This window comes from Amblyomma mixtum, chromosome 5, assembly GCF_055824585.1.
Source record: "Amblyomma mixtum isolate Tamu chromosome 5, ASM5582458v1, whole genome shotgun sequence".
Taxonomy (NCBI): domain Eukaryota; kingdom Metazoa; phylum Arthropoda; class Arachnida; order Ixodida; family Ixodidae; genus Amblyomma; species Amblyomma mixtum.
In genome coordinates this window covers 193,515,493-193,534,774 of record NC_143016.1, presented here as the reverse complement: position 1 = coordinate 193,534,774, position 19,282 = coordinate 193,515,493, and positions in this window count along the sequence as shown.

The following is a 19,282-nucleotide window of genomic DNA, read 5'->3' as shown; positions in this document are numbered from 1 at the left end:
ATTGCATTACGTTGCCATTAGAATGGTAAATTAAAGAACGCTTAAGAAAAGTAATAAAAATGGGAACAAGTTATGAACCGATTGCATGCATTTTCGTGAGGGGTGTAGGGGTGTAAGAAGCGCTAAAACGCCTGTGGCTCGGCGGTAATCGTGTGTGAGTCTCCTCAACACCTTTGGGTCATGTTTTTTTTTTTCGGGATGGTTCTTTCCAGAAACACCCCAGGCGAAAGGTCAATTGAAAGCGCAAGACTCCCTTCTGGGCTGGTTGCAAGGGTGGGAGTTATAGACACCTGGGAACGCCTTTAAATGTGTTTCGTTTTTTTACAGTGTGCAAATGAACTGAGCTCGTCATAACTTGCTCCTGAAAAGTTGCTCGCTGCCATTGAAGTATCTTTCCACTGTTATATGGGGCATGCCGGTTGTCTGAAAGAACGTGCCAGCGGTCACTCATTGGTAATGTTCTTGTAAGCATGCGCAGGTGATTACCATGAGTATAAAGTTGTTTTTCGCATGAAATAAAATCAGTTGAAAGTAAGCGCTTTGTATGTCTTTCCTTTTCTGTCCTCCTTGTCTTTTTGAGCTCTTTCACTGTCAGAATGGAAAACCAACTCGCCCACTCAATTCCATTATTTAATTAAAGAGCCCATTCGCTTCCTGACGCGCGTCGTGTAGCCATAGGGAGCCGACGCGTCTCTTTTTGCAGGGCTTCTTGCGCCGTGCTCCATGCATAGGTTTGATATATGCTTTACTTGGGTTTAACCATCCAAATCGACTCAGGTTATGAGGAACGCCTTAGTGAAGCTCCTGATAACTTCGACCACCCGGGGTTCTTTAACGTGCGCTGACATCGCGCAGCACACGGGCGCTTTGCGTCCATCGAAACGGGGCCGCCGCGGTCGGGTTCGAACGCGGGTACTAGTGTATGGATATGTAGTGCGCCAACCATGGCGCCAGCCCTCGCCGGCACAACTTACGCGTGCTTCTTTCCAATGCCTCCGGCAACGTGAGGTGAACGCTCTCGCGGTCGAAGTCTGCGGTGTCACTTGAAACGATCCAAACCAACCAGACAGCAACCCGCGCGCCCCCGCGTCTGGCGCGCTCCTTCCTTCTCTTCCCTTTTCGCTCTTGCAGCTTCGGGGCGCCCCTCCGGCGCTCCCCGCCGCAGCTCCGTTATCAGTGAGAGAATAAACGGTTGAACAGCACAGACGTCTCGTCTTGTCTGGGAATCTTCAAGCAGCTTACGCCTTACAGATACTTGGGACGGCGGTCATGCGCGTCACTGCAGTTTCAGCAACAAGTGTCCCCGATTCCGAATGCTATTTGTTTACACTTTGCGGTCAAATGGACGACGAGTGTGCTTGAAGTCGGGCTAGTTGGTGCTTCTCATTCACTTGCTGCCACATATTACGAGCGTTAAAATACACACAAAGGACAGCGAGCAGAAGCACACAGGACAGACGCCAGCGGCTGTCCTGTGTGTTTCTGCTCGTGGTCCTTTGTGTGTATTTTAGCGGTAGTAATATGTCGCAGTCAGTGACCTCGATATTTCATGAATGCTGCTGCGAGATTCAGTACAGCATTTCGCAAGGAATGCATTCCCTAACTGGCTTCATTTGAATGTACTCTACGCTTATTAGACCTTGAAACGCGACTCACAAAAGAGAAACAAGCGCTGCCTCGATGTACTTAGTGTCTTTATGTGAACACTTCAAAGGTATTCACGGAGTTTTAACACTGTTGTAGTAGAATAAAAAGCTCCTTTGGTAAGTGCCAGAGGTGTGCAAGTGAATGCAGGGGTCATTCCTCGCGTGTTGCAGCATGTCTTAAGCTTGTATGTGTAATCTGACGAGAAAAATTTCTTGTTCTAATGCGCCAAACATGTCTCCATTTTCAGAGACGGGCTTATTTTGATGAAATCGTCATGCCATAGAAGCAAAAAAAAAAAGAACTCTTCACCCTGCAGCATAATTGCTGCCGTCAGCCAGAATGAAGAAGTTGATGGTAGCTGTGAATGCCCAGCTGGGAAGCTGGCATGTAATCACTTGATAGGAATGTTGACACAGTACCTATATTACAAAGGAAAGAGTTTACCAAGGTTCGACAAGAATTATCAGCTACAGATTTGCCTCAACAGTGGAGGGTGCCACGAGGTTCTAATATCTAAGGGCGCTCCATTAAACAGTTGATTGGCGGAGCGTGAGGAAAGGTGGTTTGTTTGTTTGTTTATGGGGTTTAACGTCCCAAAGCGACTAAGGCTATGAGGGACGCCGTAGTGAAGGGCTCCGGAAATTTCGACCACCTGGGGTTCTTTAACGTGCACTGACATCGCACAGTACACGGGCCTCTAGAATTTCTCCTCCAAAGAAATTCCAGCCGCCGCGGCCGGGATCGAACCCGCGTCTTCTGGGTCAGCAGCCGAGGACCATAACCGCTGAGCCACCGCGGCAGGCCAGGAAAGGTGGTGTTAACGTTCCCAAGAAAAAGCGGAGGCCCTGCCCCCGCCCTGTGGAACAGCAAGAAGCGGGAAAAACAGCAGTTCGCTAGACCACTGCTCCGACTGAATCCAGAAGATTAATTCGCCCAAGCACTGCTGCTGACACCCAACCAGCCGTCCAAAGAAACAAAATATGGTCCTGCATCTGCGTCGTGACCATTGGCAGGCCCTCCTCCATCCTGTGTGTATCCTCCTCTTGTGTGCGTTTTTCGTGTGCGCTTAAATTTCATTTCATTTAAAGCTATGCACCATCTAGCCCAAACAGAAGTTTTGTTAAATTATCCTCCATCAGCATGGCTTCATAGAGCCTGAATTTCTGCTCTGCATTTGCCAAGTGTCATTCCCGTCCTGAGCTTCTTTCAAAATGTCAGTGCTTGGACCGTGCCTTCTCACCCGAAGGGAAACAGGATCCTTGAGGTGAGCTCACGGGCATTGCTATCAGAGCAGCTTCGCAATAGCTAAATGCGATTATTCCGAAAAGTGACAGTTGAGCTAGCGAAATCGATCATTTAATTGAAGAGCCCCAGTGCGCTGCTACGAGAAAACTAGATTTCCGATTTTATGGTTGTATCTTAGCCTCTACGTACTTATGCATTTAAATTTAAGCCTTAACAAGGTGGCATTGCAAAATAGAATGGCCAACAAAAAGTAAGACAACATGATACTGTGCTGTCTTCCCTTTCCTTAGTTGCCTTTTTCACTATTGTGAGAGGCCAAGCTGTAACCAGTTATCGTGATTTTGATCCTAAAAAGTTATCTTCCAATCGTCTGAATAACAAGTCGAATGGCAGCTAGCACTTCATCTTCTTTGCTTTCTACGAGTGTCTATGTAGGCTGCTGATCTGCATTGAAGTACGTTTTGCTAGCTATCCAAAAATCAGTGTAGCTGTACTTCTTACGTATATGCTGCATGAGAAAGGCAATGACGTTGAAAATCTACATTTTGGTTCTGTGGTGAACCATTGAAAGCTATCAACTTCAGGAGCTGCCTGCTGTTTTCTGCTCCTGTCAGTGGTGAGAGGCGGTGATTTGTTACAGAGCAAAAGTATTCACAGAACAATTTAATTGGAATTTGGTGGGGAAAAAAACGCCTGCTGCTTATTTTGTTTATTTTGGTAATGATCGGTGCTTCTGTGGAACATGTGTAGCAGGACAATAATTCTATTTATGCACTCCTTTGTACAATTGTCCCGCCGCGGTGGCTCAGTGGTTATGGCGCTCGGCTGCTGACCCGAAAGACGCGGGTTCGATCCCGGCCGCGGCGGCCGAATTTCGATGAAAGCGAAATTCTAGAGGCCCGTGTGCTGTGCGATGTTAGTGCACGTTAAAGAACCCCACGTGGTCGAAATTTCCGGAGCCCTTCACTACGGCGTCCCTCATAGCCTGAGTTGCTTCGGGACATTAAAACCCCGATAAACCAAACCAAACCTTTGTACAGTTTGTAGGAGATCTGCACCACGACTAGTTTGTCGGCTCAGCTTGAAAAAGATGCGAGGCAGCAGTCCAAAACCACAACATGGCAGAAGCAGCGACACCTCTGGTTAACTGCTTCTTGGAACTTTGCTGTTGTACTGTCACGACAACAGTGGATTACAAAAGGCTTGGAATTCACTACTGCGAGCAGGGACCTCTTCAGAGTTCTGGCCTTAAAGTAAGTTAATGCTAGCTGTGCACAGAACATTTATTTTGTTATCTACTCATTGTATGTACACCAAGTTTTGCAATAATATTTGCTTCACTGCTTTGTGCCTATCGCTTCTGGACCTCATCCGCGAGACTACATGAACGCACTGAGAAGTGCGTGCAATGTAAACCGAGTGATTGTCTGATATTTTGTGCTATCCGCAGGTACCAGTGAGGCAGTGACAGCCAAGTGGTACGGAGAAGTCCTGAGATCTGCGGGACATGATGCAACTGCCAGCTCTAGTGGACTGTTTTACCGGGTAGTATAGTATAATATAGCATAGTATGCTTTACCGGATAGTGTAGTATTCGATCCGACTGAAGGCACCTATGGTGTCGTTGAGACCAAATGCCCATAGTAGCTACGAGACACCAAAGGCAAGGAGCATGCTGGGCATGAATTTTGCTCTGAGCTGAGTGATAGTGGTCTCATATTGAAGAGGGACCATATTTACTACCCTCAGATAATAGGACAGAAGGGTGTAGTAGGTCTGAACTGGGGGAGTTGGTGTTGATTTCAGCAAGTATCTTATTCTTGTGGAAAGGATTAGGCTGGACAAAAGTGAATGGCAAGCATTGTAGGTAAAGCTGCGAGACTTTTACTTTTCAGCGTTGCTTCCTTATTTGGAAAGTAGCCTGTGAGGTAGCTTGGAACGTAGCACAACGTCATCTTTTAAGGAACTCTTGTCGCATGTGATGACGACAGCACCATCATTAGTGTTATGCACGAAGTTTTAGAGCGCAGGTCTTTGGCGCCTATTTCTGCGTTTCGCGGCGTCGCCGTCGCCGTTGAACGTTGTAACCAGCAGCGAAAGCAATGGAGCGGGAGCTTGAAAGGAGAGGGCAAACGCGCAACCTCCCCCTCTCCTTAGCAACCGGCGTGCCGGTGGGGGGAGGGCGCAGCTGTGCATAGCAATTATGACGTCATACAGTAGCGGTTGAACGAGCGCGCGCGCGTCGGCGGTGGCAGCTGCACCACCGCTCCTTCGCCAGACGTCTCGTTGCAGTCGAGTGAGTCAGACGCATGGCACCGAAGCGGCCCAGTGATTCGGCCCCAAGCGGTTCGGGGAAGCGGCAGTGGGTTGACCACAAGGCTTTCGCCAAGCAGACTTCAGAATTTCCAAAGTGTCTTCGGTATTTTTTTGAGGAAAGGAAATGCGCAGTATTGTCTCCCAAAGCTGCGCAACCAATAGAGCGGTGGCTTGGAAAGCAGAGGGCAAAAATTTGTAAATTGGTTTTTGAGGAAGGGAAATGCGCAGTATCTGTCACGCATCTTGGTGGACACCTGAACCAGAAGGAAGGCGCATAACTGCCTTCTTGGAAGAGTGAACACATCAATCGCGCTTTAAGCTACGTGGCGGTAGTCACAGATGTGCGCTGCATGCTTTGGTATTGACAACGTTGTGCCAGAAACGCAGCCACCTGCCAGGGTGGCAGGGTGGGTGGGGACTTTAATGTAGATATAAAGACAAGCGGGAAGTTCTTACCACTTATGCGGGAGAACATGCCGCTACTCTCGCTAGTAACGGCTCCCACAGCTGTGACAACCTCGTAAAATACATGCGCAGACCTCGTCTTTGAGAACCAGGCACAAGTCGAGCATATATCCATCTATTTCTCGTCCAAAATGACAAACGAGAACTGTTTCTGGAGTGTGTATTGAAGAAGGAATATGTGAAAAATAACAAGTTGTCTGCAATTGTACATACATGTCTTGCTCGAATTGTTTGCCTTAATCGATCGAAAAGCTGAAACAGCTGATGAGCTGGCTCAAATTTCGCATTAGAAAGTAACGTAATCCTCGGCAATTTTTTCAATAACGATGACTTCAGGACAACGATTTCTATATTAGAAATGCATTCTGGCGCATAAACATGCGAACATAACAACTTCGCCCGAAATTTATATGAAACATTTAAAACGTGAGCAAGCGCCGGCCTTTATGCTAATCTAGAACAAAGAAAACGCAGGCATGGATCCGGCTGGCGTAACTTAAGTGGCCTCGAGCCTAAAGTACCAATGTTGCCAGAATGCGTGCGTCCGAAAGTACAGCCGAGTTTGACTACCACAGTGTCCTTGATGTCAGCGACTGTGCGGCATTGCCAGCTCTTCTCCACCTTCCTCCTCATGCGCGCCCGCCCGCCCTCTCTGTCCCCCATAAGATATCCCCTTGCCATTTTTTTACATCCACTCTAGCGGCTGCATTTCGATGGTGGCGAAATATATATTAGAAAAGTGTAGCTTACATCGTCGTCGGAAGTGGAGGGAGCATGAAATGTATGGAAGGAAAGGCGTAGGATATGTCTAGGACGGCACCCTCACCGTCAAGTGAGACCTTCGAAGGCCCGCACAGAGACGGTGCCAGGCCATTCGTGGTGGGGTGGCTCAGAGAGGGAGAAATGGGGAGGGAAGGCGCGATGTTATTATGGATGGGCATAATGCCCCTAGTCCTGTCGCATTACTCTTCATAAAATTAAATTAATCAACAAAACGCAGCGGTGACAGAGGGCAACACATGAGGCCGAATGCGGACTGCGGGGTCTGACCGGAACGCTCGACAGATTTTTCTGCGGTCCAGTCGACCTTCGGCTCCCCTCGGCGCTCTCATGGGCCTGCACAGGGTGCTCTCACTCGCGGCGCGCCGGTTCTGAGTTCAGCGGCCGGACGGAAATGTTTGCTTCAGGTTATAGTAGTTCTAGCTCATGTGCTCTGCCCGGTGCGCTGGTGTATAGTCGACGTTCGCTAGTTCGCCCAGAACGGGAGCTGAAAGCATTAAATGCCTTAAACGGTTGTGTATTGCGCAATGTAAGTGCACCTTAAAGAACCCAGGATTGCCGAAAATAGTACGGCGTCCTCCACTACGGCGTCTCCGATAGCTCAGGTTTAGCTTTAAACGCCGTATACAACAGCATTTAACTTTTTGTAATGGGTTGTACTGGCACATTCTGCTACTCGTTCAGATTTGGGCAGCACGTACGTCGGGACAAAATAAAATTTGTTTTTCCCACTTTGCACTTTGAGTTCCAGCTCTTCTGTGGAGCTAATTAACTTCAGGTCTCTACAGTTACCTTTCTTCCAGTTGACACTGAGGATGCTTCAAGAAATAACTAATTTTGGTCTGGTTACTTGTGCATGGGTTCGTTTGTAAAGTTGAATGATTTGGCGCAGACAGTACTTCCCCCCCCCCCCACTGTAATGCCACGGCGCTGTGGGTTCCTTACTAAATAAATAAATATTGTCAGCAGTTTCAACGTAATTATTCCTCTAATAACTGCGATGCAGTCGCACCTGCTTCACCTTGATATGGATTGAGTACAGAAGCACGTTATTATCAAAACAAGCTATTAACACCCACATTCACAGCTTAAGTATTATTCCAACAATTTTAATTAGCATCAATAACTCTTTTTTTTCAGCTGCAAGTGAACCAATATTTTTCTCGCCACTTCATGAATGTTCACGGCTGCGAATGATTTAAACCATGCCTCAAAGGTTAATCCTCAAAAGCGCATGCTATCGGCGCCGTCAGAGAGTTTGTAGTGCTTTGATAATTAGTTAAGTTGGAGTCACCATGTGGAATCTTGCCCTAAAAATCGCGTCGATGCATCAGTAAAACGTGAAAAAAATTGCGGAGGCTCAGCTTGGCTAAGCCTGGGGAATGCGAAGCATATTAGTGGCTAGGCTTGGTAATACATGGCTTTCCTTGGTTGAATACTTGGTCATTTTAATACAACCACTAGAAGCCTTCGTCGTGGGGGAAGACAACGGCATGGCTACAGCGGAACGCCGACTAACCCCGAGACGCGCGTTGGGTGAGCGCCTGCATTGCCACGGAAGCCGCGTCTGCCTGCCCGGTGGAGCGAGCGTTTCACCTACACCGAGTGTGAACGCGCGTTCGAAATGCGCGGGAATGCGCGGGTGTGACGGCTAGGGGTCCCACGGCGACGGCGCGAGGTGGAGGCCGGCTCTCTCATCATCCGATGTCACGTGGTGTGACGTCACGGTGTCACGTGGCGTGACGCCTAGGGGTCCCGCGGCGACGGCGCGAGGTGGAGGCCGGCTCTCTCATCCGATGTCACGTGGTGTGACGTCACGGTGTCACGTGGGGGTCCCACGACGACGGCGTGAGTGGTAGCTCTAGCAATATGCTTCGCATAGAAGGCCAAACATTCATGTTGCTGCTTCACACGTGCGCGTGATGTTGTCACAGGAATTACGCTAACATATTTCGTCTCATTTCAGGCAGTTGGCGGCACGTCCAGAGCCGGCCCTAAAGATTTGTTCTGTTACTGCAGGTGCGCAACTACGTCCCAACAGTTTCAAGTGGTCCATCGGGCGTCGGATGCTCTTTTGCACGGATGGTTCGTCGGTGTGTCAGCTCTGCTGAAAAAAGTGGAACTTTTCCAGTTATTCTTGATATCGGTTTGCGACGTAAGGTGGTGCTCTGATCAACAAGCGCCGTCACCGTCCCATAAAAGCGCATCGCTTGCAAGCAGCAAGCGCAGTTGGCGGAACGTCCAGAGCCGGCCCTAAAGATTTATTCTGTTACTGCAGGTGCGCAACTACGTGTCAACAGTTTCAAGTGGTCCATCGGGCGTCGGATGCTCTTTTGCACGGATGGTTCGTCGGTGTGTCAGCTCTGCTGAAAAAAGTGGAACTTTTCCAGTTATTCTTGATATCGGTTTGCGACGCAAGGTGGTGCTCTGATCAACAAGCGCCGTCACCGTCCCATAAAAGCGCATCGCTTGCAAGCAGCAAGCGCAGTTGGCGGAACGTCCAGAGCCGGCCCTAAAGATTTGTTCTGTTACTGCAGGTGCGCAACTACGTCCCAACAGTTTCAAGTGGTCCATCGGGCGTCGGATGCTCTTTTGCACGGATGGTTCGTCGGTGTGTCAGCTCTGCTGAAAAAAGTGGAACTTTTCCAGTTCTTCTTGACATCGGTTTGCGACGCAAGGTGGTGCTCTGATCAACAAGCGCCGTCATCGTTCCATAAAAGCGCATCGCTTGCAACCAGCAAGCGCAGTTGGCGACACGTCCTGAGCCGGCCCTAAAGATTTGTTCTGTTACTGCAGGTGAGCTGGTTTTGCTATAGCGACTCTTCTGTACATTCCATGCCGCCAACTGCAAAACTATCCTTTGCTTGATCTACCGCGTGTGTTCTCTTGTACGCATGTGTGATGGAGGGAAAAAAATGTGCTCAATGTGGGGATGATTTTGCTGACGAGGACCGGTGCATAGAATGCTCCAACTGTGCATCGTTGTATCACCTCGGTCAGGAGTGCTCAGGCGTGGCGGAAGGCACATTCTCGTCGATGGGCCCGGAAAAGAGAGAAAAGTGGCAATGCAAAACATGCAGATCAGCGGATTCTTCCCTAGGCAGTTCTAGCCAGTTAACAGCTATTGCTGAAAAGCTATCGTTGCTGGATTCCATTCGCGAGAAAGTTGGGTCTCTTTCCCTGGTTCCGTCCAAAATAGACGAGCTGTTGTGCCTGAAGTCCGAGATCGAAGCAGTGAAAACAAATATGCAGGAAATACACGACTCGGTTGATTTTCTTTCAAATAAATATGATTCCTTGCTGAAAGAATCAGCAACGCGAGAGAAAGAGGTCACTGCACTGCCTTCTAGAGTGATGGTGCTTGAGGATCAGGTTGCTTCTCAGGCAGCTGTCATTCAAGATTTTAGAGGCGAAATAAATGCCTCTGAACAGTATAGTAGGTCCTCAATCCTCGAAACTCACGGCCTACCTCAATTTACTAGTGAAAACTTGACTACTACTATTACTGAACTGGCCGCTCAACTGGGCATTGATTCATTCCTGCCAGGCCATGTAGTAGCTGTGGACCGGTTGCCCAGGGAGAGCAAACCAGCGCCAGTTTTAGTGCGCTTCCTTTCGGCAGGCATACGTGACAGCTGGCTGGCAAAGCGAAAGAAACTGGAATCTCTGGTGAAGGAAAATAAGCCCTCGGTTTTCTTTGTCGAAAACTTGACGAAATACAACAGAGGATTGTTCTGGGAGACAAAGATTAAGGTCAAGGAGGCCGATTTCAAGTTCGTATGGGTGAAACATGGCAAAATTTTTGCCCGAAAGAAGGAGGGTGACCCAGTTGTGCGCATAATGAGCACTTGTGACTTGTCTCGGCTAGTCTCTCTTCTATTCTCCGCTTTGTCTGTTGTAATCTTTTTCCTTGATTCATGGCTTTGTGCGAACAATTTCGACACTTTCCTTCTCTTTCTGTTTTTTTTTTAAACCAGTCGAAGGCACTTTCACTGTTTTTCATGTAAGCGTTCGCAGTATTCGCAAGCACTGGAATGAATTTTGTGTCCACGCTGGTGCAGTACGTGATTCAGCTGATGCTTTCTTCTTAACTGAAATTAATATTGGGCAATAACATACTGGTCTGTTTTAACTCCCAGGTTATCACAATCATTTTTTGACGCGCAAAGACGGGCGTGGTGGTGGAATTGCCATTTTTATTCAAAATGGTTGGATTTCTAGTCCTCTCAACATAATCTTCACAAGTGCTGAATCGCTAGCCCTCCGTATTCACACACAATCTTTTGCCATCACATTGCTCGCTATATATAGGCCGCCAAATCAAAGTGTCAGAAAGTTTGTAGATGAATTGTGTCTACTTGCTTCCCATCTGGTCACGTGTGCATGATAGGTGATGTTAACATTGACGTGCTGAATGGAATCCATTATCAACCTTCCCACACGTGTCGAAATTTTGGGTGCATCACTTGTGTCTTCATGCATAGATCACGTCAACGTTCGCACTGAGAACGACCAGGTATTTCCGTTTATTATTGGGCTAAAGCTATCCGATCACTTCTTTGTTCGGTGTAGCTTTCTATCGTCTCAGTATGCTGCGGCTAACAACCCGGTATCACAGATAGAGGTTGTTGATAAAAGAAAGCTGAACTTGTTGTTGCAACGCTATGATTGGAAATCTTTCCTTGCTAAAGTTCCTGCCAGTGACCTGTATGAATCTTTTATTACCGTTAATACGCAGACAGTGCACTCTTGCAAAAGCGTAGTCGTCTTAAAGCAACGAAAGCCGGGATGCCCGTGGATAAATGGAAATGTTCTAACCGCGATAGCTGAAAAAGAACTGGCCTGGGCGCGTTGTCGTCGCTCCCCTAATAATCAGCATCTTCGTGAAGTTTATAAGATGGCTCGCAATAAAGTCACTGCTGTGCTTAGAGGTTCCAGGCGAAAGCACTTCCAGGTAAATTTTCTGAATTTAGACATAACCTGTCCAAGGCTTGGTCTGTGGTTAACTAATTAAGGGGTCGTCCCCGGAAAGGCGCATTCCAAACTATTGCTAATAATTTCGGTCCACCATCTATAACGTTAGCAGACCAATTTAATTATTTTTTTCTCGTCTACTGCATCAAGTTGGTCCGGTAATACGGCTGGTTATTGTATGCCACAATCGGTGGTTGAGTCTTCCTTCCTGCCTGAGTGTACTGAAGATGATATTCGTCATATCGTAGTCAACTTCAAACAGCGCAAGTCGGTTGGATTAGATGGTGTGTCTGTGGACGTCCTTCGCAGAAATTTCGAGGCCCTGAAGGATGTTTTTTAGCAATTATAGATAACATTATAGCCACACAAGTAATACCGCCTGGCCTCAAGGAAACTCTTGTAGTTCCTCTTTTCAAAAGCGGACAGTCACAAACTAAAGACCCATTTCGATACTTTCGTGCAATGCTCTGTTACTTGAAAAACATATTTTCACGTAATGCAGAGCTTCATTGATGCGCACAACATACTGTCGCCTAATCAATACGGATTTACTTGCGGGCGTGGCACTAGGTTAGCATTAAATGAATTAACCGATTTCCTTAATAGTACTCTCGAAAGTAGTGCATTAGCTTGAGCATTATTTCTAGATGTATCAAAAGCTTTTGACTTCGTAAACCATGAAATATTACTTCGTAAACTTCATAGCTATGGCTTCCGAGGGCCCTTCCTAACTTTCCTTGAGAATTATTTGCACGGTCGAATCCAAGTAGTAGTTTTCGGAAATATTAAAAGCAAACCTAGACAGTTGACCGCTGGAGTTCCCCAGGGGTCGATTTTAGCTCCCCTTTAATTCAACCCGTACGTTAATGATCTCAGTCAAGCAATTTTTCACTGTCGGGTGTTTCAATACGCAGACACGCTTTTAGTATCTCGTCATACTAATTACCATCAAGCCGTGGCTGAATTACAAACTGACACTGTAAATGTTATCAGTTGGTACCGTAACAAGTTAATTTCTATTAACCAAAATAAAACTAACTTAGTCTGTTTTCACGATCCGCTGAAATCTGTTTGTCATCACTCGGGTGTTTCTTCATTCTCCTCTGTGTAACAATTGCTCTTGCTCTCCTATTCCATACCTCTCAAGTGTCAATTATCTCGGTGTCCATTTCGATTCTAACATGTCCTGGAACACTCATTTGGCTAACGTTTGTGAAAGGCTGCGCAAAATAGCCTACCTGCTATATTCTATTAAAGCACTATGCCCAATTTACATATGAAAACAATAACACATGCATTGGCGTACAGTGTGCTGCGATATGGAATTTGTTCTTTGTATTTCTGTTCAGTGTTTTGGCGCAACAAAGTGAATTCTTTACTAAAATCTATAATTCGGGCTGTGATGTATGGTGTGCACATTACTAATAATTCCAATCTTTTTTCATGCTCGCACATGCCTTAGTTCAGGCTATTATTCAAAGAAACTGTGATCCTTATGTATATATGGAAAAATGAGTTCTGCCTCCCGTATGTCCCCGCCAGAGCATTACGTCCACGCGACCGCTTTACCTTGCCCAGAGTACGGACAAGATATGGTAAACGTGTCCGTGCCTTTTATGTACCTGATGTGTTGAACGACCTGCCAGATAATGTTTTATCTTCCAGCAATCGGAAAGAAGTGAAACCTGCTATCTTTGACTTGTATGTGTAATTTCGTTTCTTTTCTTTTTTTTCTTCCTTTTTTTCCCCGTCCTTTCTCACTGCCTTTTCTTAGTTTCATTCTAAATTTGTGCAGTATTGATTAACTGTGCCGTTCTCTGGCTTACTCCATTCTGCCGAGCACTGCCCCACAAGCCCATTGTTGGCTTGGGCAGGCTCGTATGTGTACTATGTAATTTTTTTCAAATAAATAAATTTTATTATTATTATTATTATTATAAAACACACGAGCTAGGTTTATATTTTCTGTTTTTTGCACTTTTCCTTCCCCAATTAGTCCGGCATGCAGCAATGAAGTGAATCCAGCTTTACATTTTTGAAAGGAACACACTTGCATGCACTGGCGGATAATTTGGCCGAATGCAGCCGCCCTAAAATGCTAGGGTGCAGGACGAGCGCACGAATAACAGAAACTCCAAGTTTGTCGGTTGCGAGGGTAAGTTAGTCCGTGTGTTCCCTTTAAAGGTGGGAATTTTTTTTTACACTGCATGCTGAAGCGATGGCACAAATACGCCCTCCTTCCCCCTTCGCGCCCCCCCCCCCTCCTTTCGCCATCAGCGGAACGCAGTCCTCTTGTGCCGGACAAAGGGAACAACTTAGGAAATAGATCATCAGCTAGCCATGAACACTGTTCTTGGAACTCACAAGCATATAGTCACCTTGGTTTAGAATTGCTTGTCTGGTTGCAAGGACGAGGCGATCACATAAGACTTGGCACTGAAGCTGCATGTTCGATCCAAGCAGCGTTCTGTGGCTGACCTGCTCGAATAAACTGCAGTCAGCCTTATCTCGTTTAAAGGCGGCACCGCGCTTTTGACGTTTTCCCATCCTGTGGTGGGAAAGACTGTGTATCGTCATATGTGTTCAGTTCGATGCGAATAAAAACGATTCCAGCCAGGTACCCGCACGGCGGAACCATCGGAACGGCGTAGGGCGCAATCCCTCACCACGGCGGCGGATCAGCGGAATGTCTCCAAGTTCCGCTGTAAGTGCTCCTCGTACGAAGTTCGTGCAACGGCACGCAACTGCGACAAGAAAAAAGAGCTGTGTATAGCCAGTGTTCAACCCGTCTCCACGTCAGCAAACGCACCGCTCGGCGTGTTCGCTTCGTCATTCTAGCAAGACGCTGGGCTGCATAGCCAGCCCTATGAGGAGTATTATTACTGAATAACCGCACGTACCAGTCGTTACACATCAGTCGTGACGGTGGCTCGACGGTAAGAGCTATGCTGCCGACTCCTCGGCGCTAGGACTTTCTTGCCAGACTCCCCGCCTCAGTCCTCAAAAGCAACGCACACTGTGTGGGGTTGAGGTCACTGAATGCAGGCCGCAGTTCTTTGAGAGAACTTTATTCTCGGATTTGGGAGTGGGACCCGTCGTAACGTTTCTGCAAGCGTAAACGAAGCGACGACGGCTCATGGACTCTTTCAACGTCCGGCCGGCAGGAGATTTCATTTCGGCTGCTGCTTGCTAGGCGGGAGCGCACGCTTGCTGCCAGCATTCACTGACTCCTCCCCCTTTCCGCCGCTTTACATGACTCTTACTCTCTTTTGTCATCATAGAATCCGGAGTTTGAATCTTACTGGTGAGAAAAAGTTCTAGGGCGCAGCTCTTTGGCGACCGTTCCTGCGTTTCGCGGCGTCGCCCTTGTCCATTGCAACCAGCTGCGCAGCCGGGGCAGCGCGCTCCTTGCGACATCTCCCGCACGCCCAAGCCGAAACGCATAGCCGCAGTCGTTCGCCAGTGCGAACTGCCTGCCTATATAGATAGTTTATTCTCTGCCAGTTCTTTCTGAGCTACGAGCAAGGCAACCGGTAGAAGTCCTCCGCGACAACCTCGCGAAATACTTGCATAGACTTTGTCTCTGAGAACCATTGGTGCGCAGCAAGTCGAGCATATATCCATCTATTTCTCCGACCGCAAAGCTCTTTTCATGACAATCAAGAACTGTTAGTGGAATGTTTCTTGAAGAAGAAATGTGTGTGAAAAATAACGTTTTCATTCTGTGCATCAAGCTATCGAAAAGCTGCAACAGCTGATAAGCTGCGCTAAAATTTCGCATTATGAAGTAATGTAACCGCCGGCAATTTTTTAAACTTCCAATCCAATTATCTTGGCAATAAATGCACCTTTTACTGCCGGGCAAGCGGCAGCAAAGCCGGGATATCGGATCTTGCTAATAACAAAAATTTAAGAGCGTTGTTCTTAGTGTCCGTTTGAAGGCGCAGCTTGTCTGTCCCCTCAATGTACTAGCACTGTAGTAACATCTACAAGAAAGCAGACGTGAAGGGTTTCAAAAATTGCAGACAGATCAGTTTACTGACCGTTGCATACAAGGTATTTATTAACGTAAATAGAATCGGCACAACCTTTGACTTCAGTCAACCAAATAATCAGGCAGGCGTTTGTAAAACGTACTCGATAATAGGCCATATTCACACTATCAGTCAGGTGATACAGAAATACACAGAATACCACCAACCCCTTTATATAGCGTTCATCGATTACAAGAAAGTATTTCACTATGTGTAAACTTCAGCAGTCATGCAGGCAGTGCAAAATCATGGCGTAGAACAGCCTTAGGTGAAAATACCGGGAGATGTTTATAACGACTGGGCAGCTACCATAGTCATCCATAAAGTCATGCTGTGCTGCACAATGCAAGCTGCGCTGATCTTCGAATAGAACTCTTGACCATGCCGTGCCATGACCATGACACCTTTGCAGGCACCTCATGTAACCGTTCAGGAGCACGGTGTGGCCACCCAGCTAGGTAACCAGTCCAGCCGAGAGGTGAGCGAACATGAATCTGGCATCGTGGCTCCCGAGCCCATGAGACCCCATGGTAAGAGTGGTCTGCCACGTCTGCATAAGATGCACACCATCACCTGCGCGTTAATCAACGCTGTGCGCTGAAATCTCTTAACAAGGTAGACACTGAGTTTCCAAATATGCGAAATCGTTGAGGCTTCAAATTCAACGACAGTCTAGTTTTACGTACGAATGCAAAATATGTTCTCGGCAAAACCAATCATTAGTATCAAAACGAACTGTTTCCATATAGCTGCAGGTACCTGATGGCAGATTTCGAAAACTGATGGGCACAAATAAATATTAGAGCCTTTTTATACTCAAGTGAAGAAACCCACTACAAAATACACTGCAGGGAAGGGTACAAGTTTAATTGTATATGACTACTTTTAGTTTTTTAGTATGATCCGCTTCTGCACTTTCCACCGATCGAAATGAGGCTGCCGTTACACGGTGGTCAGTAAGAGAAATCCAAAGCCACAGAACAGTACTGCGTGTCACCCACACGTATCTCCAATGTCATCTGAAAAGTACAACCATCATTTATGTACCTTATTTTCATTTGCGGTTCTATTTACACCGTGCTTCCTAGCTTAATAAACGATATATAAATGCAATCAGATATCTCTAGTCGTACTTCCTGCTATCTTTCCTTACTCCTTCTCTCTTCTATCGGCATGCAGGCAGTGGTGGTGGTATCCATACCAGTCACAGGCCCGTGCCCTTACCTCTTTTCCTATTGTCTACAGCCTCTAACAACAACAACCGCTAGCCGTATGCAGCCTTACTGCAGGCAAACATGTTATCCCTTCATGCCTGTCACAACACACTAACACGTGCTCACCAGTTGACGATTTCCATGAGGGCATCACATGAAGAGAGTTTGCACACAAATGGGTCATGGATGGGTCTCACACAGACTTCTTGTGTGCTGGAACCTTCCCCGGCAGGAACACCACACCTGTCAGTGAAATGTACTGTCAGCAGCAAAATATCGCCACTGATTGGTCCAAACCAATCAGTGGCGCCGTACCGCGGCCGAACTGTTTAAGCAGGGGCTTGCCAAGCCTTGGGCATTCGAGGTGATCGAAGATCGTTTTCTTCCTCGCTCGAGCTGCCTGCTAGCTGACACGCCCACCTCGTCTAATTAGAACCTGGGCTATTGCTTCACCCGTTTGTCGGTGACATATTTGGTGGAGCCGCTAGGTAACGTCCCATGTACTCGGATTACGAGGACACTCTCAACACCTGTTCTCCACGCGTGGACACAACACCCGTCCACAAAGCGAGCCGCCGTCTGCGAGGCCTACAACCGGAGTTCAGCCAACTGACAGCGCCGGTAAGAGCGGTAAGAGCAATGACCTCAACCGTGGCTAGCCAGACGACTCAGCATTCCGGGAAAGACCCCGCCATTCGTCTTTCACGCACCTCGGTCGCCGCCGCCTTTCCACGGGGACAGGTTCGAGGACGTAGAAGACTGGTTGGCCAGCTTTGAGCGAGTGGCGGGCTTCAATGAATGGAACGGCGAGCGCAAATTGCGCAATGTCTACTTTGCGCAGCAGGACTCAGCCAAAACATGGTTCGAGAACCATGAAGCCTCCTTTACCACCTGGGAAGTGTTTCGTCGAGAACTCCTAGCGACGTTTACCACCAACGAAAGAAAAGAAAAGGCTGAAATCGTTCTGCACTCGAGGTCCCAGCAGTCCAACGAGAGCGTCGCGATGTTCGTCGAGGACATGACGCGTCTGTTCAATCGGGCCGACCCTGCTATGCCAGAGGCGAAGAAGGTACGCCACTTAATGCGAGGCGTAAAAGAGCAGCTATTTGCCGGACTTGTCCGTGACCCGCCAAGAACAGTGGCCGACTTCACAATGGAGGCAACGAGTATCGAGCGCTCTCTGAGGGAACGGGGCGCGCACTACGGACGTGAGGCTACTGTAGCAGCCGCTTCCCAGTACACGCCTACGTCGCTGCCCTGCCGAGGAGCTTCGGGAGCTGGTAAGAAGCGTTGTGCGCGAGGAATTGGCGAAACTTCGCTTGGAAGCTCCACAGGCCAGTGTCGATGCCGTAACGGACGTGGCCGCCCCCAGCTCCACACCCGGCGCCGTCTGTTATGACGAACAGCGAGGCACTACGAAGTCCTGGGCCAGCGATGCAAGCCTTTTCCCCCGTCATTCCTATGCCAGTGCCATCTCTGCAGTACCCCAGCGCAGCAGTACCATCTGTGCCGCAGGAGTACAGGCCCCCCCATGAGCAAAGCGCACGTGTGGCGTACGCCAAACATTCGGCCGCTCTGTTACCACTGCGGGGAGCCCGGCCACATCCTCCGCCACTGCCCCTACCGCAGAATGGGTTTAAGAGGGTTTTCACCTGACGCACCTCGACCGCGCTACGGTGAAAGACCACGGGATATCGAGGTCTACCAGGCTGATAACGTGCAGTCCACGACCCCGCAGCGGCGCCAGTCCAGATCGCCATTCACAAGGCGGTTCTCTTCGCCCGGCCGCCCATCGTCCTCTGGCCAGTTCAGAGGTGCGTCCCCTCGTCGGGAAAACTGAAGACGGCGTCCTCCGGAGGTAGGGCCGCCGCTACTGGACCATGTCAAGAGCCTCCATTCGAAGATTCGCCGCGACGCTCCGACCGACGACGACCTGACCCGACGACCTCAACGACGCGCTGCGACCGAGTGGTTTCTGCCGAAATTCCGGTATCCGCTGACAACTACGACGTTACTGCACTGGTGGATACCGGCGCCGATTTATCTGTAATGAGCAGTCGGTGGCCACGTCGTAACTCCGATCGGTTTCTGCACTTCGCGAATCCAGATCCGCGGAGTTACTTTCCCTGGTTGCTTTGCTTTGTTACCCGAGTGCTCCAAGGACCTCATACTAGGTTTGGATTTTCTTCAAGAGTACGGTGCCGTTATCAACCTACAGGAGCTAATCGTGTCGTTTTCCACCCAAGGCCCTGTCGACGACGATACCGAGCCACGCAGGGCTAAGCTATGCGTCTGTGACGACCAGGTAGTAATCCCGTCAAGAGCCAGCATGTTTGTTACCGTAGAGTGCGATAACAGCCCCAGCACTCGTGGCATCGCTGAAACCAACATCTCGCTGCTCCTTGGTCGGCAAGTCTGTGTAGCTCGCGGAATTATTGAATTGAACAGTGGGCGAAACGAACTTTTGGTGACCAATTTTGGTTCTGAAACTCAGTGTTTGCCTGGCAAAACAGCTATTGCGTGTTTCGAAGAACTTTGTGAATTCGCGGCACAGCACGCGTTGTCCGAAATCCCGGCATCAGTGGAGGCACCGACCACTTCCATAAA